Source organism: Psammomys obesus, unplaced genomic scaffold (genome assembly GCF_907164565.1).
Source record: "Psammomys obesus unplaced genomic scaffold, mPsaObe1.curated_primary_1811, whole genome shotgun sequence".
NCBI lineage: Eukaryota > Metazoa > Chordata > Mammalia > Rodentia > Muridae > Psammomys > Psammomys obesus.
Window position 1 is genome coordinate 10,655 of NW_026596847.1, and position 24,136 is coordinate 34,790.

A 24,136-nucleotide genomic window follows, 5' to 3' on the forward strand; every position below is an offset into this window, starting at 1 on the left:
CCTACTTCTTGTTCTGGCAGAAGTTTTTGCCCTTAAAAATGCATTCATTGTTTGAAATTAATTTGACTGTGATTATATCAATCCATTACATATAAGTGCACAGCTCAAAGTATGGATTTGTTGTCTCTTTCTTTCCCCTCAAGAACAAAACTCGCACACGGTATATACTCACTCATATAGTCTTATAGGATAAACCTACTAAAATCTGTACATCTAAAGAAATTAATCAAGAGAGAGGACCCTGACTAAAACACTCAATCCCCATCCCGAAAGGCAAAGAAGATGGACGTCAGAAGAAGAAGAAAGCAGGAAACAGCCTAGGAACCTGCCACAGAGGGCCTCTGAAAGACTCTGCCCTGCAGACTATCAAAGCAGATGCTGAGACTTTATGGCCAACTGTTGGGCAGAGTGCATGGAATCTTATGTAAGAAGTGGGAAATAGTAGATTATGAAGAGGACAGGAACTCCACAAGGAGAGCAACAGAACCAGAAGATTTGAACACAGGGGTCTTCCAAGAGACTCATACTCCAACCAAGTACCAGGCATGGATATAACCTAGAACCCCTGCGCAGATGTAATCCATGGCAGTTTAGTGTCTAAGTGAGTTACATAGTAATGGGAAGAGGGACTGCCTCCGACACAATCTGATTGGTCACCTTTGATCTTTGATCACCTCCCCCTGAGGGGAGAGCAGTCTTACTAGGCCACAGAAGATGACAATGCAGCCACTCCTGATGTGATCTGATAGACTAAGATCAGAAGGAAGGAGAGGAGGGCCTCCCTTATCCGTGGACTTGGGGAGGGGCATGAGTGAAGAAGGGGAAGGGAGGGTGGGATTGGGAGGGGAGGAGGGAGGGACTTATGGAGGGATACAAAGTGAATAAAGTGTAAAAAAATAATTAAAAAAAGAAAATCTTAACAAACTGAGCATATAATGGGAATTGTCTTCCATGATAAACATCATTTATAAACATCATTTACAGAAGAACTTGAAAAAAAAAAAAAGAACAAAACTGATCTACTCTATTGTAGGAATCTCTGGTATCTGTCTTTTCAGTATGGGAATCTACAGTATCCACTTACGTATTATAGGAATCTATTATCTAGTGTACATTAGCTCAGTATCAGTCCCATTTATATTTACTGTTGCATTTAACATTGATGACATCCTATAAAATAGAGATTATTTCAGTACAATAATTTTATCTACGAGAAAACAAGCTTGAATCCACTGATACTGCTTTTGCGTTATCAAAAGGAGCTGGTGTTCAAGTTGTTAAACATACTGGAGGTTATTCTGTGAACTTCCTTCTAAGCAGTCAATTTTTAAAAACACAAATGTAGGTGACATCTTATCAAAAGCCTTTATTTTCCTTTGAAGGTCAATTGTGCACAAGAAAGCCTGGCTGATCAGTGCGAAGCAGGCCCTGTTCTTGTACCAGACATACTCAGGTACTCTCTCCCTTCATCCCTTCTTCGTCATCCTTTCCCTCATAGTGCACTCAGAGTTAGACTTTCCTTTTCTTCTGGAAGTTTCTCTGTGGCCATTAGCATGACCTTTTGGTTCTGGCTGAAATTAAGTTGCTTGTATTTGTGTCAGCTTTGGTGCTTATAATCCTGCATTGTTTACTGATGTTCTGAAAAATGCATCATTAAGTGCCTTAGTTCTTGCACTTTCTTCACAGCTTGCTTGCACGCAAATGTAGATGCTGTAGCTCAGTCATGAATTATGGCCTCTTGATGCAAGCAAGAGATGAAATAAACATGCCATGCATGAAGCTGGTGTCAGTATAACACAGCATACTGTTTTTCAGTGAACTCTTTATTTTGTAAGCAACTTTTTATTTTATTTTATTTTCCATTATAAAATAACAGGACAAGCATAGAAATAGTATAATATAATAATCAGATAAAGGTAAGTTCAATTAATTATTATTAAGTATAGATTGTACATATTTATGTTGCACTTTTGTGTTAATTTTTGACACTTTATTACTGTTTCATAGTTTATATAACAATTTTTAGTCATTTTGTTTTCAATTCCCTTCTCTCATCCTCCTCCAATGGCAGCATAGTAGCTTTGCAGGAACCAAAATGTCCTTACAGTATATGTCTATGTCCTTGCAGTAGCCTTGCTGGTGTCACTCCATGGCAAGTTTCCAGCACCAGTACAGTCTTATGGAGCAACTGATGAAGATGTGATCTGTTGTTGGCTGATGCACTGTCAAGCAGCTTTTGACTGTATTCAAAGAAGCTTGACTGTAGACTTCTATACAAAGTCTGTGGCTATAGAATGAAAGAAATAAACAGGCATTGTGCCTTCTATGTTCTGAAAAGTAACAGGAGGAAGGTGGCACTTCCTTCTGGTTATTCTCCCAGCCCATCCCTGCATATATGCACTCATTCAGTGGTTTATGACTTACCTATTCTGATGCTAAGCTAAGCACAGTGTGGCCCTCTGATGGGCAAGCTCTGATACTAAAAGATGAACTCTGAAAATTGGAAACTCACACAAAATTGTGAACTCAGTTCACTAGCAGGCGGTTGGCTAGCTAAAGAGAGCTTGCAGTGTCCACCACAAAGCCACTGAAAACATGACTGTGAGGTAGGTTCAGATTTCAGAAGCAACGAAAACTGCCTTTCTAAAAGAGAAAGCTATCATCCCCCAGGTCATGGGACAAACGTGATTTATTCTCCAGGCAGCCCATCCTGCTGGAGCTGAATTTGACCCTTGCCCTTCTTGTCTTTAAACCTGGTGTGTTTGAGAATAGGTGTGAAGAAGAACCCATACCCATGGATACAGTGACATGAGCAACAAGGCAGTTTAATCCTGGATGAGTGTTCAGCATATAATCCCAACATTCATTTTTTTGAGCTAAAGAATAGGAAATACTGCCCTGTGTGACTATTGAGAAAACAGATTAAGAGGGGGTGCATGACGCTACCTAAGGTCCCTGCAAATTATAACCCCCATGCATATAACCAACACCCCTTAGGAAGCATGCTGCCTCTTCTGCCCTAACTCAGGATTCCACGATTCTGCTGTGGTTTCCAGTCCAGATGGGAAGGCTTACAGTTTCTGTGATCATACATTTCTTGGGATGTATGACTCACAGGCCCGAGCATTTTCATAGTGGAGGAATCCCCAAGGATATAGAGAATCCTTAAGAGTCTGGAGCTGAGCCTCTTCAGGCTAGCACACGGTAACCAGTCCAGTGTGGTTAAGCTTCTAAGCCTTTCTGAGCTAGGTTCAGCTCATGTGAAAGGAATAATGTGGTGCTTGATCTTTCACTTTCAAAGATTGTCCAAAGTAGTTGGCGAGGAAGAATTTTTGAATTCACCCAACATTTCTCTGCTCTTTTTATGATCACCCTCATGGAATCACACATTTATCAGAGGTCTGCCTGCCTCTGCCTCCCAATTTCTGGCATTAAAGGAGTGTATTACACCTGGCTGACACATCTATTTTATCTTTTTAACAGCTGGGCAGTTTGGGGCCCCATAATCTCTGGCATAGCGTGCTCTAGAGATTTCTTAGGGAGTCTGACTTGACATCTGTCCCCTGAAGATCCATGTTCCACACAGCCAGCAGTGATGTCTACTTCAAGCAAACACCTGGCACTTCTTCACCTGGTCCATTCTCTAATCCAATGGTTCTCAACCTCCCTAATGCTGCGACCTTTAATACAGTTCCTCATATTGTGGTGACCCTCAACCACAGAGTTTTTTCATTGTTATTTCATAACTGTAATTTGCTAGTGTTAAGAATTGTAATGCAAATATCTGATATACAGGATGGTCTTAGGTGACCCCTGTGAAATGGTTGTTCAACCCCTAAAGGTGTCACAACTCACAGGTTCAGAACTGTGGCTCTAGAGGACTCACATCTTCTGTGAGAAATAGCCCACTTCTTTACCTCTTCCTTATGTGCTTCTCAAGCTCATTTTCCTCTTTCTCTTCTTTTCTCTCTTCCCGTCTCTCTTTCCCCTCTGTCTGTATATTCTGGCAACCCTAAAATGCATTGTGCAACCTTCTTTCCTATTCTGGCTCTTACTTGCTTTAAATGTTATTCTTGCTCTAATGTAGTCAGTTATTTTTTTTATAATTTCTTTCTGAAACAGTCTTACTATATAACCTAAGTTAGCCTTGAATTTGTTATGCTTTTGCTCCAGCCTTCCCAGTGCTGGGACTATCGGTAGGTGTACACCTTCATTCTTTTCACTCTTTGGTCAGCTTAAACCCATCCTTTAAGACTCAGTTCAGATATCATTTCCAGAACGTTTTGTTTTTCTTGTCTGTACCCCAGCCCACTCCTAAGCCTTTCTCTACTTCATAGCCTTTTAAATTTTGCTTACCTGTATGTAATTACCTACTGTAATTATACGCCCATACACAGACACTTTCTTGGCACACTCACCTGCTTGAAGGAAGGGACTCATCTGAATTCATCTTTATCTTTCTGGTGTAATGGAACAGGTGCAGTGTGAATGGTGAAAAAGATTATACCATGTACAGCTGTGTTTAAAGGCTAGGAAGCCTCTCTTCCCAGTGAACAATAGTGGATGCAGAGACCCGCTGCTGCTCCAGATGCTGAGTGACAGCAGAGTGCTCAGCTCTAAATAATATGACTTCCCCCAAGGCTAAGGAAAGACCATGGAGGAGGGCATGAAAGAATGTAAGAACCAGAGACAGGAAGAAGGGATATGAATGCCACCTTCTGGGCATAGTATAGTCACTGTAGTCTTGAACTCAGAGCAGCCAGTTACCTACACTGGACCTGCACAAGACTGGCCTGTTAACCATTAGTTATGGAGGTGAAGGGTTTCATGAGGTTTTATCCCTCTCTGTTTAGTTATTGGATCCTGAAAGATCCTGGGAGAGGGGGAGTTATTGTCTTCAGTTCTGGACCTGTTGATGAGTGTATCAAGTTCCAGTGGATGGGAATAAATCTGTGGTCAAGCAGATGACCTTTGCTAGAATCAGTGGGTCAACAAACCAAACAAAAAGACTTGAATGTGTGGCAAGGATTCTTAGGGAGGGATGGGTGTTGAGAGTGTGGGAGGTGAGGGTAATTAGAATGCACCTTATTCATGTATGAAGATGTCAAGTAGCAAAGCAATTAAAAAATTATCCCTATTTTGAAGTTGTAACTATTCATGACCAGCACCTGTATAAATACATTTTATATATGTCATGTTTGAATATATGTCTACTATACATTATAGTATAAATACATATAAGTTTACCTTTATTTTATCAAGGAGCACAACTTTTTCTCTCACCTGAAAGGAACCAAATCTTTTAACTGTAAATATTTAAAGAAAGGACGAGAGAGATGCCTTGGTGGTTAAGAGTGCATGCTGAACTTGGAGAATAACCAACCCAGTTCAGTTCCCAGCACCCACATGAGGCATCTCAGCCCCGAGATAATCTGATGCCCTCTTCTGGCATCTGCTAGTCCTGCATTCATCCCCTTCTACACATCTACACACAATTATAGTCTTTAAGGAAAGGGTAACAAAACCCTTGTGAGTATGCTTCACATTGCAACATACTGGACTCAGCTGGGAAAGAGTGTGGGTGAGACATTGCATGTGCCTGGGGAGGAAGCCTGCAGCATGGGCAAGAAGTAAAGACTGGGTAACCAAAACCCCACTCAGTGCATCTATTGACTCCTCCATGTGGTGTAGCCTACTCCTCCCTGATGTTAAACTAAACTCTTGATGTGAAGGACAGATTGCATAAGAATGCATAAGGGATGCAGAGGCCCTTGCTGATGCTGTGTGTGACTTTCCTTCTAACTACTGATCCCATATAATATATATTTATAGTCCCTTTGTTATTATGTGCGTGTAAAATGACTGTTAGAAAAACTTTCAACTGCTGCTCAACTTGAAGTATAAGAATTAAGTGTTGATGGTTTCTCTTATTTTCAGGGGCACATCACATTATATATTTAGAAGCTTATGTTTTTTTTTTTTTTTTAATAAACTCTTGCAGAAATCCTCTCTGTGTTTCCAAAAGTTGGGAGCCTGGGGGGAAGAACAGATATCACCATTACAGGGGATTTCTTTGACTCTTCTGCCCAGGTTACCATTGCAGGTAATTATGCTAAAATGGCTGAAAATGGTTCAGTTTTAAATGCTGTAGGGATGTGCATCCCTTATGGCTCATGGTTGTGAGGGGAAGTTTTCTTCCATTTGAAACATACATACATGTATGTATGTATTTGGTGTATGTGTGTAGATTTTTATGTGTACATTTGTGTAAGAGTGTGTCTTTATTTACATGTATACTTATGAAATTTGAAAATTCTCCTTAGGAATTCCATGTGACATTAGACATGTGTCTCCCAGGAAGATTGAGTGCACCACCAGGGCTCCAGGAAAAGGAGCAAGGCTCACTGCTCCTCAGGCAGGTAAGGAAGACCCTAGGGCTTCTCAGTATACTCTCTACTGGCATGCTTTGCTTCAAGGAGCCAGAAAGCAGAAGGAAACATATTTGAGTTCGGTCTCAGCAGTGTGACTGATTGGTTTCCCAATGTCATGGTCAAGCCTTTCATATCAGGGAACATCTTAGAGTCATTCAGTTGCAGAGTGGCACTGCATTCCTAGCCCCCGCCATATGTCCGAACAATAGACTTCAGGCAGAATGTAACTAGCACCCAGAATGGCTACCGAATGGAATCCCCAAACTGCCTCTCTGCATTTGGTAGGATGGTTGTGTGTTTATGGGCTGAGGAGACAGGAGCAGTGGAGCATGCCTCTTTGTGCTCATAGCAGCAGCAGTAGGTAGGTCATAGAGCAAGGCACGATGCGGTATATTTAAATGCTGCTTATTTCCCCCGGGGCCACTTTCCTGCTGATATCACAAATGGGGATGTGCTCTGACATGGCCACCAGCATCTGCCTTTAGTAGGCAGAAATGGAGGCGGCAAGGCAGCAGGTTCCACCTGTCCGGCTTTGTTTGAAGCTACCGCGTTTCCTGCTAGGCATTAGCACTGGAGGCTCCAGCGCAGTTAAGGATAAGGGAGGTTGGCATGCTGCTCTGTTGAGAACCACAGGCTGCTGCTCTGTGGGTAAGGCACTGACCTAATGCTCAGAGATGTAGTGAGTCAATTCGAAAGGCTGTAAGCAAAATTGCCCTGCAGGAGTGAAACCTTCCTAGAGGCAGGCCTTTGCTGTGTAGTGACAAATGCAAAGCTCTGGCTTGAGAATTCTGGCACTCCCAGATTCACAGTGTGTATGTAAGGAGACGAAAGTACTGAAACAAGTAATAAAGAGAAAGTGTGTTTCCTGCGTCAGGAAACAGAACGTGGTTCCCTTATTGAGTGTTTCCTGCTTTAGCTGCTATAGTCGTGGTGGGATCATTTCCGGAAAGCAGCTATTTGAATCAGTGATGCCCTTTCTGAAAAGCTTTGGAGGTTTGCCCTGTGAAAGTAGGGCAGAACACCACTCAAAGCAGTGTTTCTCCAACGTGGCTGATTTCTTGTCCTCAGGGGACAAGACGCTAATAGCATCTAATGAGTAGAAACCAAGGGTGCAGCCCATCCCACAGTGCCTAGCAAAACCCAACAACAAAGCTACCCAAACTAAAATAGCAACAGTGTAGAGGTTGGGAATCCCAGAATTAAAGTCAATTTTCTTAACATGCTTTTAATTCTCTGCTTATTCCTTATTTACTATCCATCTTAGGGACCAACGGGGAGCAAAATAGTAGTTTATAATAAGAGTTATCATAGACATCCTTTATTGAGTACTTACTCTATTTCTAGATCCCTTTAGTCTTTGCATATTGTTTCTAGTTATTATCAGCCCTGTTTTGATGTATGAGTGAATGAGTCATTGAGGAATGCCCCTGAATTTCACATCTAGTAAAGGGTAGATGTGAAGTAGATTCTAGTAGAGCTAGAATCGGAATACACAGTTACGTATGTCTATGGGCCCATCCAAGATGATTATCTGATATTGATCAAAATTTGTATCCAATATGGATGCACACATGCCTTTTGCCTCAAGGTTTGCTTAATATAAAGTATAAATTAATAAGTACAACTTCTGTTAAAGTGCCACATAATGAAGTTATGGCCCTGACTTGTCCATAAATTGAAGTCATGCTACTTGGAAACTTGAAGGATTGGCATCTTTTTTTGGGAAAGGAAATTTTATGAAACGGAACTTGTGGGCTTAAACAGGTTTTCGAGTTCATATCCCGCCTCAGAAGGCACAAAGTCAGGCAATGTCCCATGTTATCATTACACAGGCCACCTTTTAGAACAGCATCATTTGTTCCTTCATGTCCTCTCCAGGACTGGGCCTTCTTCTGTGGCATGGAAGCTAAAAAGGCTTCCTCCTACCCTCTGTCCTCTGAGAACATCTCTCTTTAATGTTTCTCATCAGGTTGGTCTTTCTAATTGGCTAACTTCTACCCAGGGAATTTTTCTTTCTAGAAAGTTCCCAGTATCTATAGAATCTCTCATAGGACCATCCCATCTTGGTCTCTGGCAACACACCATCCGAGAAAGCATCGGCAATGCCATTCACCCTGTGATCTGAGTGGGGTTTGAGTTGACTATAGGTCATATGTGTCTTACAGGCAATCGAGGACTTCTTTTTGAAGTTGGAGAGGCTGTTAAGGATGTGGAACTGACTGAAATCACTCCAGGTTATAGGTGGCAGATAGTCCCTAATGCCAGTTCTCCATCCGGATTTTGGTCAGAAGAAGGGCGACCTTTCAGGTATTTTGTAGCTAAAGTAGGAATACATAACAAAAATATATCTACTAACTTAGGTGAGTGAGGACCCAGGAAAGAAAGCAAAGGTATTTCTAGGGGATCGTTTGTCACATGAGCCAGTTCAACATGAGGCGTGTTTGACAATGTTCTCAGCCGCTGTTGGTCATTCTGCTGATCATATAACATTTTGTAGTGCACAATCAAATACTGGCCAACATGTAAAACCTGTATTTCCTGTAATTCTACACCTACTTTGGAGATAAGTTGTCTTCTCAGCCACGCGTCCACGTTGTCCTCTGCTGTGGTCATCGATTGTTTGAGGGATGGTACAGCTGCAGTGATTTGTAGGTGTGTGGAGGCTGAGGTGCTGAGCTCATGCAGGTGTGCTTGCTTTTTCTCCAATCCTAAGAATAATCCTGTGGTGGTTCCATAATGAGGAGATAAGTCCAAGGGCTGCTATGACTTCTCAGTGATTCAGACCTTGTTTAGTCTTGGTTGACTCTTTTCTCCTGTGTTCCAGAGCACGACTCAGTGGGTTCTTTGTGGCTCCAGAGACAAACAATTACACATTCTGGATCCAGGCAGACAGCCAGGCTTCCTTGCGCTTCAGTTGTTCAGAGGAGCCAAGGACTAAGGTATTCACTTCCTCTGCATTGCCTTTCCTTTCCTCACAGACCCTTACCCCTGAAAGAAGAAAGGATCAAAGATAAGGCTTCCCCCTTCTACAGCTGTGAAGCGCCATGTTGTACTGGTTGAGCATGGACATTAATTGCTGAAAGTGAATTGACAACAGTGGTATTATAAGCCCAGGATTATGCTACATTTTACAACCTTGCTAATAATATTTATCTCTGTGAAACAGGCATAGTTCCACTGTCTAGAGGAGAAAACTGAGGTTTTGAAGAGCTGTATGGCCTGTTTAAAACTGCTTGACTAATAAGAGAAGTATTCACAATTCAGAATCAGATTGGTCTGACTCAAAAACTTGTGCTCTTCCCGCTGTTTGGGTTAGCGTTGTGTAGGGATCCTCTATCAGCCTCGTACTTTTAGAAAGCCGCCCACATCCACTCGTGCCTTTGGCAGAGACCCACAATGTTCTTCATATTCTCTCTGAAACTAATTTGCTTGCTGGAGAGAGTCATGGATTTTGAGGAGCTAGCGCCATTCTAGGCCTCTCAAGGGTTTAATTCTATCTTTTTACAGCATCACACAGACATAGGGTGTTAGGACAGGGGCTGTCCTGGACTAGACCTTATAGATTCTAGTCCGGATACTGTGCGATTGAGAGAGAGAAAGGGGGAAGAGTGGAGAAGCAAATATAGCCAAGGGCCAAAGTGAGTGGGCTGGGTTGTTGGAGAGTGCCTAAGAATGCCGTGTTTGCAGCTCTTAAAGTGCTCATTATTTGAGAACAAAATGCGTGGAAGACTCATAGTGTTGACCCTGATCGCCTTGTTTGGGCACAGGTAGAAGTGGCCTCAGTTGGGGTTGGCATCGCTGACTGGTTTGACTCTTGGGAGCAGAGCGGGAACGAAGAGAGCTGGCAGCGGAGGACTGCTAAGCTAGAGCTGCGGGGCGGAGCCAAGTACTACTTGGAAGCAGAGCAGCATGGGATAGCACCCAGCCAGGGCATGAGTATTGGTGTCCAGATCCACAACACGTGGCTGAATCCTGATGTGGTCAACACTTACCTTCTGGAGAAACACCAGATCCGAGCCCGAGCCCAGAGACTTCCAGAAATACAGGTCTGTGTGTCTTTCCACCCTTGAAAGTGAGCCGTGGGAAGAGTGGAGCCGTCCTCGGGGAAAGGACTGCTGGCAGAAAATAAGGAAACCCGAGACGCAATTGCAATTCTGTTACAGATATAAAATAAAGTGCTGCCAAGGTTAAAATTTTTTCTTTACCTTTAGGAAAACCATTACTTATTTATGTATATCCCAATGTGGCTTCAAGGCTTATGTATGGAGGTCAGAGGACAACTTGGAGGGATTGGTTCTTTCTTTGACCATATCGGTCTTTAATATCCTTAGCCATTAGGGAAATGCAAATCAAAACGACCCTGAGATTTCAGCTTACACCCATCAGAATGGCTAAGATCAAAAACTCAAATGACAACACATGTTGGAGAGGATGTGGAGAAAGGGGAACCCTACTCCATCGCTGATGGGAATGTAAACTTGTATAACCACTCTGGAAATCAATCAGGCACTTTCTCAGACAATTAGGAATAGTGCTTCCTCAAGATCCAGTCATACCACTCCTAGGCATATATCCAAGAGATGCTCAAGTATACAGCAAGGACATTTGCTCAACCATGTTTTTGGCAGCTTTATTTATAATAGCCAGAAGCTGGAAACAACCCAGATGCCCCTAAACTGAGGAATGGATACAGAAATTGTGGTACATCTACACAATGGAATACTACTCAGCAATTAAAAACAAGGTCTCTAATATCCAGCACAGGTGGTCAGGCGCAGCAGCATGCGCTCTGACTCACTGAGAATTCTTACTGGCCTCATGAGTATGTATTTTAATGCATTCTTGTTATTGAGGTTATCTTTTTTTGTTGATTTATTGATGAAATATTTGACTTCTAGGTAAGTCTTTAATTTTTATTTTTAGATTTATTTTATGTGTGATTATTTTGGCTGAATATATGTCTGTGTACCATGGGTGTGCCTGGTGCCTGTGGAGGACAGAATAGGGTGTGGGATTCCCTGCAACTGGAGACAGTAGTTACAGTCGTGAACCACAACATGGGTGCTGTGAACCCAGATCCTTTTAATGAGTAACCTGGTAGCCAATGTTCAACTTCACAGCCTCAGGTATTTTTTCTTTTTCTTTTTAAACTTATTCCTTTAAGTAAGTTAAGGTCATTTCCACAAACACACAAGACACACACACGTTTATAACACATGAAGCACCATGACCTTCTGACCCATTCTGAGTTCATTTCTCTATGTGCTTTCATTATACGTTTAATCTGTCGAGTTTGTGCTTTGGGTCTTTTAGTTGTGCTCTGTCTCTATGTTGAGCAACTTCAGTATGCTGTCTGTTCGCTTTTTCTATACGAAGGTGAATCAATGTGGACTCCATCTTCTACAGCTTCTAGTTTAATACTAACGCAGGCACAAAGAACCACAGAGAAGAGGAGAACAGGGCAGGTGATTCATTAATCCTCTCTCAAAAGCGTAATGTGCTCAAGAGAGCACAGCTGCGGGAGCACAGTCAAGGTGGAATGATTGCTTGTGAGGCCATGGTATGCCATGAGCTGGCTTCTGCCTCTCAGGCCACTCCTGAGGGAACATGTGGTGGGAAGGTCCAAAAGTGAGGTGTTCCTTGGCCACACCGTTACACTGCACACTCTCAAAGGTGAGGTGTGCGTTGGCTACCTTTATACCACTTCCTCTTGGAAAGGCAAAACATAGACCATTCATGTCATTCCAAGAGAAGTTTCATTTGATGGTGATACTGTCTTCCAGTGGTTTCTCAGCCATGCATATTTAGAAGACTGAAACGGTAGTAAAATGGAGACAGCACGTGGAGGAGCTGGGCCTCTCCTGAGGCTGACGCTCTGCCTGAAGTCCCTGCACACTGCACATCAGTGATTCTGACTCTCTTGACTTTTTAGATGTTGAACGTGTCAGGGAAGGGAAACTTTTTCCTGACTTGGGGCAACGTCTCTAGCCAGCCAGTTCCTGCGAACGCCACAGCCCAGCAGGTGAGGGTCTTCTTCCAATGATGAAGGTGAACATGGGAGTTTTACGGGTGGCCTTTGGGCCCGGCCTTTGAACGACCGCATTTCTATTTATTCTGATAGATCCAAGCCACCCTCGAGGAGCTGCTTGTGGTGAAATGCAGTCTGAAACCAGTTTCAGCTCGTGTTCTGCTCCAGCTTGGATTTGAACAAGGTGTCTCCTGGGTTGACCAGTTGGGGTTTTCTCTTCTATCTCTGTCTCCCTTTTCTTTTCTTATGATGTAGAAGCCATCTCCATTTCTTGACCAAAGTGCTACTAGAATCAAATGCAAGCATGGGCACTGGATCTGGATGGAGTGGCCAGGAGCGTGGCTCTGCATGAGCGAGGGAGATGCTTGGGGTGTGTGTCAACCAAAGAAGTGTGCTTCCTGCAGTTTGGTGGAGAGAAACACTGCCAGAGAGTTTATTCTAAACAGGGAGAAGAGACTAGGGATACATGGCAATGGCTTTGTTTTTAAAAATCTTGTTTAGTTCAAAATTGAAATGTTTATCAGTGATTTCTGTGAGTGTGCTGATGGAGATCAAAATTCAAGGCTTGGCAGGTGCTCCTCACAAGCTCTTCAGTTGTGCCATACTGACACACCCCTTCAATTATAAAATGTTTTGAGACGGTTTCTCACTGAGTTGTTCAGAGCAGCCTTGAACTTGTGACCCTCCTGTCACAGCTTCCCGAGTGTGCAGCACTATTTCTAGCTGATACAAGAGAATTATTACATGAGAATGTAGACAAGACATTCTTAAACTGGGCTAGTGTGCTTTGTTGCCCAATCTCACCACTGGATGATGTATTCTAAAAACTCTTCCTAAAGTGAACTGAAAAGTTTTCTTGAAGAGATAGGGAAATGGGTCTGTTTAAGTGTATTTACTCTTCTTCCAGAGGACCCAGGTTCAGCTCTGAGCACCCACTCCAGCCCCAGGTGATCTGATTCCCTCCTTTGACTAACATTCATTGGCTCCTGCGTGCGCATGGTACACTTACAATCACCTAGGCACACATGCACATAAAACAAATAAATTGATAATTAATTTTCTATTGATATTCCCTCTCTCTTGCTTCTAATCAGCTTCACATCTTGGCACACAGAGAAAATGGTATTATTATTCCATGTTCTGTGGCAGCCAGAAAGCGTTTCTCATAGCTAGAACCTCCCAATTGGAAGGTGCTGGGCCTCTGAATTCTTCCCACCTCTCTCTAGGCAGATGGGGCCGATGTTACTGTTCATTTCCTGTACACATACTGTCGTGCCTCATGGCTATGCCTCTGTTCCTTTTTATTGAAATTATATACAGGCCTAGAAGGCTCCAGCTCTGATGGGGTCCTCACCAGTTCAACTGAACCCTTCTGTGGCAGATTCAGCCTCGGCCAACTTCGACACCTTATCCTAAACCCCTCAGCAGTCAACGAGGGCTATCGGCTAGATCAGTATCCATACGTGAGTGTCCATCCTCATGTTTCTGGGCTTGGCAGGTCAGGAGGGGTTAGCATTGTTCTCTAGGCTGGAAGCTAAAATAACAGAAGCACAGGGGAATTAACTTTGCAATTTGTACAGTGCATTTTGAGCCAAAGTTTTACATTTCTTAGCTGCTTCTCCAGGCCTCTACTTTTGCATTCTTACCTGAGAATGTTACCGTTAGCTGAAAGATCTGTGGATATCTTGGGTCAGATACTTTCTTTGCTCTCTAAGCCTGAGGAATAGTGCAAATCTTGCAGTCAGACTCCAGGTTCCTGTGTGCTCTTAATATCTTAAGTACAACATGTCTCAACTTACTCATCTCTAAAATGGTTAGTGTTGTGGTCCAGCTCTCAGGAATGTGGTGAAGATTAATTCAATAATACAGTCAAATGTTCTGCAGCAGCAGGGACACAGTCGAGGATAGATTTCATGATCATTATTGCAGTTAATAGAAGTAATGAAGTAATGAATGGCTGGCATACCTACCCCATTTCTATTTATCTAATACAAAAGGCATCTGAAAGACTCTACCTAACAGTGTTTCAAAGCAGACACTAAGACTCATAACCAAACCCTCAGCAGAGTGCAGGGAATCATATGAAAGAAGGGAAGTTAGTATGATATGGAAAGGATAGGAGCTATACAAGGACCAAATATATCTGGGCACAGGGTCTTTTCTGAGACTGACACTCAACCAAGGACCATCTATGGATATAACCTAGAACTTCTGCTCGGATGTGGCCCGTGGTAGCTCAGTAACCAAGTAGTTTTCCAAAGTAAGGGGAACACGGACTATTTCTAACAGGATCTCAAGGGCAGGCTGTTTGACGCCCCCACCCCCGCCCCCGGGGAGGAGCAGTCTGTTAGGCCACAGAGGAGGACTTTGCAGCCAGCCCTGAAGATACCTGATAAAACAGGGTCAGATGAAAGGGGAGGAGGTCCTCCCCTATCAGTGGACTTGGAAAGGGGCAGGGAGGAGACCAGGGAGGGAGTGTGGGGTTGGGGAGGGAATGAGGGAGCGGGATACAGCTGGGACACAGAGTTAACAAAATGTAACTAAAAAGAAAAATAAAATTAAAAAAAAAATAGCCCTGGCAGTGGCCATAAACATCTTCAGGGAACAGTGTATGAGTGCTTCACTGATGGAATTCTACATTGGCAAAGCCCATGGAAACCTTTTGGACTCTACTGTGGCAAAGCCCTTAGGGTCCCCCTTCCCACTTGACAAGGACCTATGGTGAATTTTGGTGGTCTCTATGCTAATTACCTGGATCACGTATGATACAAGCTCTCCTTGCTTTTGCTATGCTGTTTAACTTATAGCAATATAGTTTCATTTTGTCATATATAGGCAAGGCTGGGATCACGCAGGTGGAAAACCCTGGAGATGACTCCATGTTTTTCTCAACACTCTTTTGAGAAATAAAACCCTCCTTTCCTCTCTCTCTATTGATATTCCAGATGTGGCCATTAATCCTGGGATTTTGGGACATGTAATTATGTTCCTAGAAAAACAGCTGTAGTCACACTGAGTAAGCCTGTGGCAGTTGTGGAGAACAGTGGTTCCTGCTCGCATAACTGTTCTGAGGAAGCTGTGTCTGATCAACAGAGACTTAAAGCTGTGACTGATCGATAGAGACTTTAAAAACGGCTCTTAGAAAGATAGTATCAGACACTGATAGGTGCATACAAGGAAAGGTTCCTTGGTTCATTGGTTCATTGGGCCCATATATATCTACAATTAAAAAGTAGTATGACAAAGGTGTGCTATTTGATGAATGGACTTATTCCCATAAATGGTTAATCTGTCTCTGTAACCGCATTTGTTACCAGCTGGGTACATGCTCATGTCAACAGGACATGCCTGGCTTGATATTTAATTTTGGCATGCTGAAATTGTGCTTTGCAGTGCAAAATATGGTTGGGTGGGGTAATTGACCCAGCAGGAGGGGGCAAACAGAAAGGGAAACTATTGGGAGCTTTTTGTAATGAGGGGGCTGATGTAATGTTGATGTTATTTTTTTTAATAAAGTAATCAATGATGTCACTGCTCAGGCCAGCAGGATTGTAACTGTATAAATAAAGATGACTGAGCTGTTTGGGGCCACTTGTTTGAAAGTCAACAATGCCCCTTCTCCATCATGGGATCTTAGCCCTTGCAGCTGGAGCTGGTTTCCAGCATAGGTCCAAGAAGTAAGCAGGTATGGCCATTTTAATATTTGGCAAAGTATACTTCAAAACTTGTTAGAAGAGATAGAAAGGGACAGTGCATACTCGTCAAGGAAAAAATTTACCAATAGGATATTGCAACTCTAAATATCTGTGCACCAAACACTATGGCACAAGTTCATAAAAGAAACACTACTATAGCTGAAATCACAGTGATAGTAGGAAATTTCAATACATCACCCACACCAATAGACAGATCATCCAGACAAAAACTAAACAAAGAAATGCTAGAGTTAAATAATATCATAAATCAAATGGTCATAGCAGATATTTCACCCAAACACAAAAGAATATACTTTCTTCTCAGCAGCTCATGAAACTTTCTTTAACATTAACCACATACTTGCACACACAACAAGCCTCAACAGATATAAGAAAATTAAATTATATCCTGCATTCTATATGACCACTATAAATTAAAGCTGGATACAAACAACAACCAAAAAACAAACAAACAAAAACCAAAATGTATATAACTTACAGAAATGGGATAATTCACCACTAAATGAAAAGTGGGTCAAGACAGAAATCAAGAAGGAAACTAAAACATTTTTAGAACTAAATTAAAACACAACATACCTAAACTTTTGGGATAGAATAAAGGGGGTTTTAAGAGACAAGATCATAGCACAAAGAGCTTACATTTAAAAATTGGAGAGATCACATGCTAGTAACAATAGCACCTCTGAAAGTTCTAGACAAAAAGAACTAACACCCAAATAGAGTAGATGGCAAGAGATAAATATAATTTTTTTTAGGTCACAGAGTAGCTAATGCTCAATCAGTTATGTATTAATAGATTCATTTTCCTTCCTTTTTCTTGACTGTTTCAACTCTCTTCCCTGACTCCATATATAGTTTCATCCTTCTCTTTTTGATCAGGTTCAGTTCTCGACTGCACAACACCTTAGATATAAAAAGGAAAGGTTAGAATCCATGCATTATTTTTCCCATGACAACGTAAATAATGATGTTTCCCATTTATTGATTACTCATTTACTTCATGCTGAGGCCTTTAGAAAGATTGTAAAAGCCAGAGGGTCAGGGAGTCTGCTGTGAGACTGTGTCTCCTTGTAATGTCTCACTGACATAACTGCTGAACCATGAGCTGGACAAGGACAATAAGCATGCCAAAGTGAATGGGGAAAAGCCCAAGAGGCCCCAACCCTACACAAAGAGTTACAGGCACCTGGAGAGAGCTAAGAGTGGGAGAGGTGGGCTTCCTCAGGGAAGAGCACAGCAGTTGATTATGTAGTGCTAAATGCTCAACCCTGAAAACGTACATACAAGTATGTATGTGTGTATGCACACACACCACATACACAATAAATGGAGGAATGAGCCATAAATTTGAAAGAGAGCAAGGAAGGGCATGTAGGCAGCTTTGGAGGGTGGAAAGGAACAGGGGAAAATGATATGCTTATATTATAAGCTCAAAGATAGAAGTAAAAAAGAAAAGTCAAAGTTTTACAAAACAGAGGAACATTGGTGGGTGATGGTTTTTGTTTGTGATCGTGATAATTTCTATTTTCTTTTATTTGTCCTTTCTGACATGGCCAGAGCTTTATGTTTCTATTTCCTACTCCAAGAGAGATTAAAGGGAAAGGTCTTTCTTAAAGCACAGGAGCATATTCGAAGGTGTTTTTTTAAAGCCACACCTGATAACAGCAGTCAGTGCGGGAGTTGTCTAACATATCAGCTACTGAGAAAAGCAGAGCCCCTTCGCCCTGACAGGTTTTGTATTTCAGACAAGTGTACCTTGTCTGGCATGTCACCACAGGCAAATCCGCAAAGACAGGAGAGACATCACAGGGGATCCTTAAGGCAGGTTCTGCCACGTTCACCAGGTCTATCTCCAGCCTAGAGCCATTGCTGGGGTAAAGAACGCGGGTCTCCAGTCCTAAACACAGGAGAAATCGCAGGCTGAGATACACAGGACAATGCAAACATTGGCCACAGGGGGGCAACGTAAGACGTTGCTTTTGCCTGAGGATAAAACGAACACTCATTTCCAAAGGCAATTACAGTGTTTCACAAAAGTTCTTTTATGAGCCTACCAATTTTTTTCTCTCTTCGCGTCTGATTACTCCCTAGGAAAGAGTTTTTCAGCCTTCCAAGTTGCTTTGTGCCATGGTGGACATGGGTACGTAAGGTAACGCATGGCTTAGAAGCTCCTAACATGGAATCATTTGCAAGAGCAACAGCCAAGACCGCGCTTAGAACTATACTGTGCACTTCCATGTCAGCTCATCGTCTTCCAAGCATCCCAACAGGAGGACACCAATGCTACAGTGGCCTCTGCTGTGGCTCAGGGCAGTTAGCATCTGCAGAGACAGAGTTGGGTCAATCGGTTCACCCTACTCAGGCGCTTCTTTAGAGCTGTTCTTAGACAAGGCAGCCAGGATTCATACTTCTTTGGACTTTGGATCAATAAATCCAACACTCAAATTCAGGAAAGCCCAAACCTACCATCAAAAACAACTGTGATCCATGTTCCCCCTGCAAGGCTTCCTTCTGCAGGTTCAATCTTGAAACTCACGTAGGGGTCTGTCAATATGAGAAGATACTAGTTGTGAAGGGACATAGAAGCCACTGGAGCCTCCAATATTTTAAAGTAGACTTTAGCTGGATGAAGTATGGATCACTGGGCCCTATTAAGAGAGTTTGTGATTCAGAATGCTCACTCCTGTTCAGGCATTATTGGTCCAGGGAACACACCTTCAGAGTCCTACTTTAAGAAAAATTGACCACTCTCATTCTAGCAATCCAGAACCCTGATGTTCATCAGGACGATCCTGAATTTCTGCTTCCCTTAGAAATAGTCTCAAGAGACACACTTGCTTCCTATGAATACACATTGCCTCTCTTCTCTTTTCCACTATTTAGTACACAGCCACATTCAAATATGAAGTTTACTACTTATTTCTTATGTTGCTATTTCCTGGGAATAGGACAAACTTCTTGGAGATGTGCCTGCTTCCTTTCTTCTTGACTCCCTGTAATTTTCCCTTTTAAGCCCTTTTGAACACATAATCATAATGACTCCCCAGTGCATTCAAGAACTTTATAATTTTTGCTTTGAATGATCATAGATGGACTAAAGCAAGAATATTGTAGAACCTCTGTTAAATGGGGGAGAAGGAGTTTGAACTTTAGATGCTAGTCCAAATTGCATTTAATGACACCTTTGAGGACATTCCCAGATATGTCTTGGTCAAAGTAAAGCCACTTTAAGGAGACTATCAAAAATCACTCAGCACTTCCATGTGATAATAAGCAAAATGTTATGTACTACCTATATGCTAGCTATAGATAACTGCTTCATTTCTATGTCAGAAAATCTCAAGGATAAACCAGACCTCGCCTATGAACTAGCCCAGGGCATTATGTAGAGCAACCATGTGGATGGCTCACTACACACCAAAGAATGATGGAAACCCATTCATATCAACTTATCAACCCTATCAAACCATCCTAAGACACCAGAGATGACTATATACTTTTATACAAATAAAACAAAAATGTCATAAGAAAATACAGAGAATTACCAAACTCAAAGAGAAATTGGAAGCATGACTAGAGGGAAAAGGGTAATTTTAATACAACCAGCCATTAATCACTAAGACACAATCCCTTTGGGAAGATATAACAATAAAATCTAATAAGAATTATATCTATTAGCCCAAAAAAGGGATTATAGAAGAAGTTAAGCTATTATTAAAATATTTGAATTGTACCAACCATCCCACTGGTCATTAAAGGTTGACATATCTATTCATAAATATTTAACAAATAACCCCATATTGTTTGCTAATTTGTCAAAACTCATTAAGGAAAAAAAAAAAGACAATTGAGATACTGCAAGACTTCCTTCTAAAATAATGCTCTCACTCACATTTTGTGTGAGCAAGTAAAACCTGTGTGTGTCTATAGTCTACAAGCAAGGCAGTATTTTCTTTACTAATCCCAGAGTCACTTAGTGGTCTGACCTGTCCTCTGTTCACACACTTGCTACTTACTTGCTAGAAGTAGTAATTCCATACTCAGCAGAGAGATCAGCCAGGCAAGCATCATTCCAGTTAGCTCAGGCCTCTTGAGATGGCTCAGTTATTAGGAGCATGTTTACTGCTGATTGGTGCAATGCAGTTTTGTGCCTTGTAAAACATAAAGTGAAATAAAAATTCTTTTTTTTTTTTTTTTTTTTTTTTTTTGCCTGTATACTGTCAATGAGGTATACTGGAACGGAAAATTAAAGACATGAGGTAAATGTAAGGCTAGCCCAAGAAGGGTAGTTCTCACTCATCAAAGAAGATTTTTTTCCCTCCACAGTAGATGGAGACTATTATGGAAAGCCACAGTGGTCTAACGTAAAGAATAACTGAGTCTGGGGGGGGGGTGACAGTCCAGACTGATCTACAACACAACGAACGCCTACACCTAAGCCTCTGAGAACACGGAGAGAGTGGGGAGGCGGTAGAAAGATTCTAAGAGCCTCAGGACCAGGCAATGCGCTACATGGTAGTGTCTGCTAGATATGACCGGAAAGCTACACCCATGAAATAATAATACTACGCTGCTTAAATGAATCCCAAACAATGACGGCACCAGCTGACCTGCCAGCGTGGACAAGGCGAAGCACCCAAGGCCTCGCCTCTAGAGGGAGAGCTGGAGGCAACTGAAGACTTCTCCTTTCATCGAACTGCATTTCTATACTTACCCATGTACATATAATAATTAAAGAATAAGAAGCTGTGAGTTTAAAAGGGGGATGGGAGGGGTGGAAGAAAGTAGGGGGGAGGGAGAGAAGTAAGTACATTTCAAATAATTGAATGAATAAGTAAATAAATAATGTAGTCTTAGTGTCTCCAGAGGCACCCACCATCTTTCATATGCTCAGGAGAGAGGGAGCATATGAAAAGTATTATAGAAAATCACAACGCAGCTCATCTTGTTTCAATAGTTATTTAATGCATGTTGAAACCATTCATTAATTCACCACTGTGCAAGAAACAAAAAGCAATAATCATAGAAATAACTTCTAGTCCTCTGCTCCCTAGTAACCTGAGAGGGGTCCATGTTGTTTTTCTCATTCCCCAGCCTCCTGTCCTGTGACTGTTGGATTTGAACCCTGCATGATAGCTACACTGTGTTTCTTGTTAGCAAGCAAGCAAGGCTTCCATCTGACAGCCTCTACCTAAGCTGCTAACCCTCGTGGCTTTATGAGCGCCTGGCCTCGTTCTCAACAGAACCTTTCCTCAGTAGTTCCCCTCAAACTGCCAGCTCACATCCTGGGCACCTGAGCCAGCTACTGTCTGTTTACCGCCATGCATGCCTTGCCTCTCCAGAGGGCACTGGGAAGAGATCCAGGACCAGCCGTCCATTTCCACAAGTGTGAGGGCCTGATGTAGTACTCAAAGATTTTTAATTAGTTCATCCATATCTAAATATCGCACGTCTGATTTTACAGATCTGGAATAATGGGCTTTTTCTCCATGCCAAGGAAAACAGAATTCACGCAGCCTGGCTGAAACCTCTCATGCTGTTCTAGAAAGGCTAGAGATTGCTCCCAAGTGCCCACCAGAAGTGAGTAGACAAATACTCCCAAAACACTGGCTCTGAGGTTCTCTGAAAGCTTGAAAACCAAAAGGAATAAACCCATGTTATTACATATACAATAATGTAAAATGCTAAGAAAACACTCTATGTGGTAGTAGTTATACCATTGCAGAAAAGCACCAGCCCAGATAATCTCAAACAAGAATGTCTGACCTTGCTCCCAAAATTCAGTGGATTTATCGTACAGGTATGTCCTGATTCAGCTGGTGCAAAATAGACAACTTACATTTGGTTCAGGACTGGGAAGGTTTACTGCATACCAAATAGATGCTGAACATTGCACCGGAAGCCAGGAAAAGAAAATGAGTCTGTGTGCCTGTGCTTAGTCACCCAGAAAAGGGGAGGTCTGGGGTCTTTTGAGGCGTGACAGGAGTGCTGACATTACCAAGTGTTCTTTTACATTGCAAAATTCCCTACATTCTTCAGTCTCTTTGTAATTGAATTCAATTTGCAAACACCCAGTTTTCAGTAATGCATCTACCACAGAAGAATGGCGCAAAGGAGGATTTGATACCTAGACGGAAAGCTCAGGGTCCGGCTTGCATGCTCTATATGGCATGTAATCCAATTTGGGCACATTGTTTTATAATATTTCATCTTAACGCCTAGTCCCAAGCTAGAACAATGGAGGTATGCCCCACACACTGGGCTTCAATACGCTTTTAAGTTCAGAAGTACTTCTTTTCCTCTGAAACAAAACAGTCATATCAACAATAGATCGCATTTTCTGGGTGTGGTGGTGTTCGAGTCCATTCGTCCTCCCTAAGGATAAACTCAGTGTCTCTCTGTGTTTTTTTAAGTAGACTGTTTCAGCCACAGAGAGGCGCGCTGTACGGTCAGTTAAGTCCCCTCCCTACTTCTGCCTTTATTTTCTCCTGCCCCCTCCCTGATCTCCTTTGCCTCCTCTCCCAGCTCCCCTTCCTCTGGGAGCCAGAAAGACACAATCTCCTCCATGTTCTTACCTTGCACCGCCCACCTCCTTTTGTTCACAGCAACGACAGCCGGAGACGCAGAGTTAGAAACTGAAGACGTCTCTGAATCAAACAGTACCTGACTCGGTGTCTGTCTTGCAGTTCAAAGGAGAAATCTTTCCTCTCTAGACGATGCCGCGTTACCTGGTTACAGGGCAGCCTGCAGGCTGCTCGCTTCCAGTCAGACTGTAACTCACCTAACTTGTTTCTGTCCCTGCCAAATGTGCACCAAAGTGAAAGTTCACAAATGACCTTAGAGCAAGTTTAATAATTAACATGAGCTACTTAGAGACCCAAAGAAAGGGCTGATCACATTTTTCTCCACTTAACTGTATGTGTCTCAGATGAGAATTAAAAAAAAAAAAAAGTCCACCCAGTGTAGTCAACAGGCACTCCGTGATTGAAAGGATGTGCTAAGATGGCAGCGAGTGAAGAGAGAGCTGAGCAGGACCATCTGAGGAGGGTAAGGAGCTCCATGAGTGGCCTGCTCCTGTGCACTGCGCTATGGGCTCTCAGTGGTGGTCTGCGTGGCTTATACCGCTATACTTGATGTCTTGTTGGTTTCACAAATAGGGCACAGCCAGGGATTCAAATGGATCAGAGTAGATAGTTCCCTACATGAAGTACTGTTGCTCCCTTGTGCTTTTTCTGCAAGTTCAGGTACTTTCTTTCCTTTGCATCTTCAGGCCAGCACTGCTAACAGCTCAGACTGTTGGTAGTTTGCATGTATGTATAGCATCCCCTAATGCCTTTCCTAAACCGTGGCTACCCCTTCTAGAAATCCCTTTAATACATTTTTATCTCAAATATGCCTTTGATTTCCTACTAGGGCTCTAAGATAAGTTATATATACTCTAAAAGATAAATAAGTTCCCATATTGGCAATATATAGGCCCCCTTTTCCTGAAGGGTAGGAGGGAGGCGGGAGAGGGTGGGAAAGAGGGACCAAGAGAAGAGGAGGATGGGGACTATGATTGGGATGTAAAGTGAACAACTAAATAAAGAAAGTTAAAGGTTAAAAAAGAAAAGAAAAGAAAATCCCCCTTTCTCTTCTCTGGGATTGGCCCAGCTTGTCTCTCCTTCCTTTTCTTCAGACCTCTTTTCTTCATGAAAAAACAAAACAAAGGCAATCATATTCCTCTAAGTTATTATCACACCATCACCACAGACTCAAATTGTGAGAGAGCATGAGCCTTCTCTAAGAGCCTAACCTAAAGGTAAAATATTACTGTAAGACTTTCTTTAACAAACTTTCTTTCCCATCAAACAGAATTACTCAGATGTAACTTGTCCTCATTGCTTCTACCCCAAGGCCTTTTTGCTCCGTGCCTTATTTGAATAACAGTAATGCTACTTTCCCAGCAGATGCGCTGTGGA

At 42.4% G+C, this 24,136-nt stretch overlaps 2 long non-coding RNA genes across 2 annotated transcripts; one reads left to right on the plus strand and one right to left on the minus strand.

The window, feature by feature from the left end:
• The first annotated feature begins 6,042 nt into the window (after positions 1–6,042).
• LOC129670247 (uncharacterized) lies at positions 6,043–9,327 on the plus strand. The gene is made up of 4 exons (XR_008719150.1): positions 6,043–6,103; positions 6,324–6,419; positions 8,597–8,738; positions 9,256–9,327. It is a non-coding gene; the product is annotated as an uncharacterized LOC129670247 (long non-coding RNA).
• Positions 9,328–18,657: 9,330 nt separating this feature from the next.
• LOC129670248 (uncharacterized) lies at positions 18,658–22,854 on the minus strand. The gene is made up of 3 exons (XR_008719151.1): positions 22,751–22,854; positions 20,192–20,326; positions 18,658–18,719 (listed from the first exon to the last, which is right to left on the minus strand). It is a non-coding gene; the product is annotated as an uncharacterized LOC129670248 (long non-coding RNA).
• Between the last annotated feature and the right edge of the window lie 1,282 nt (positions 22,855–24,136).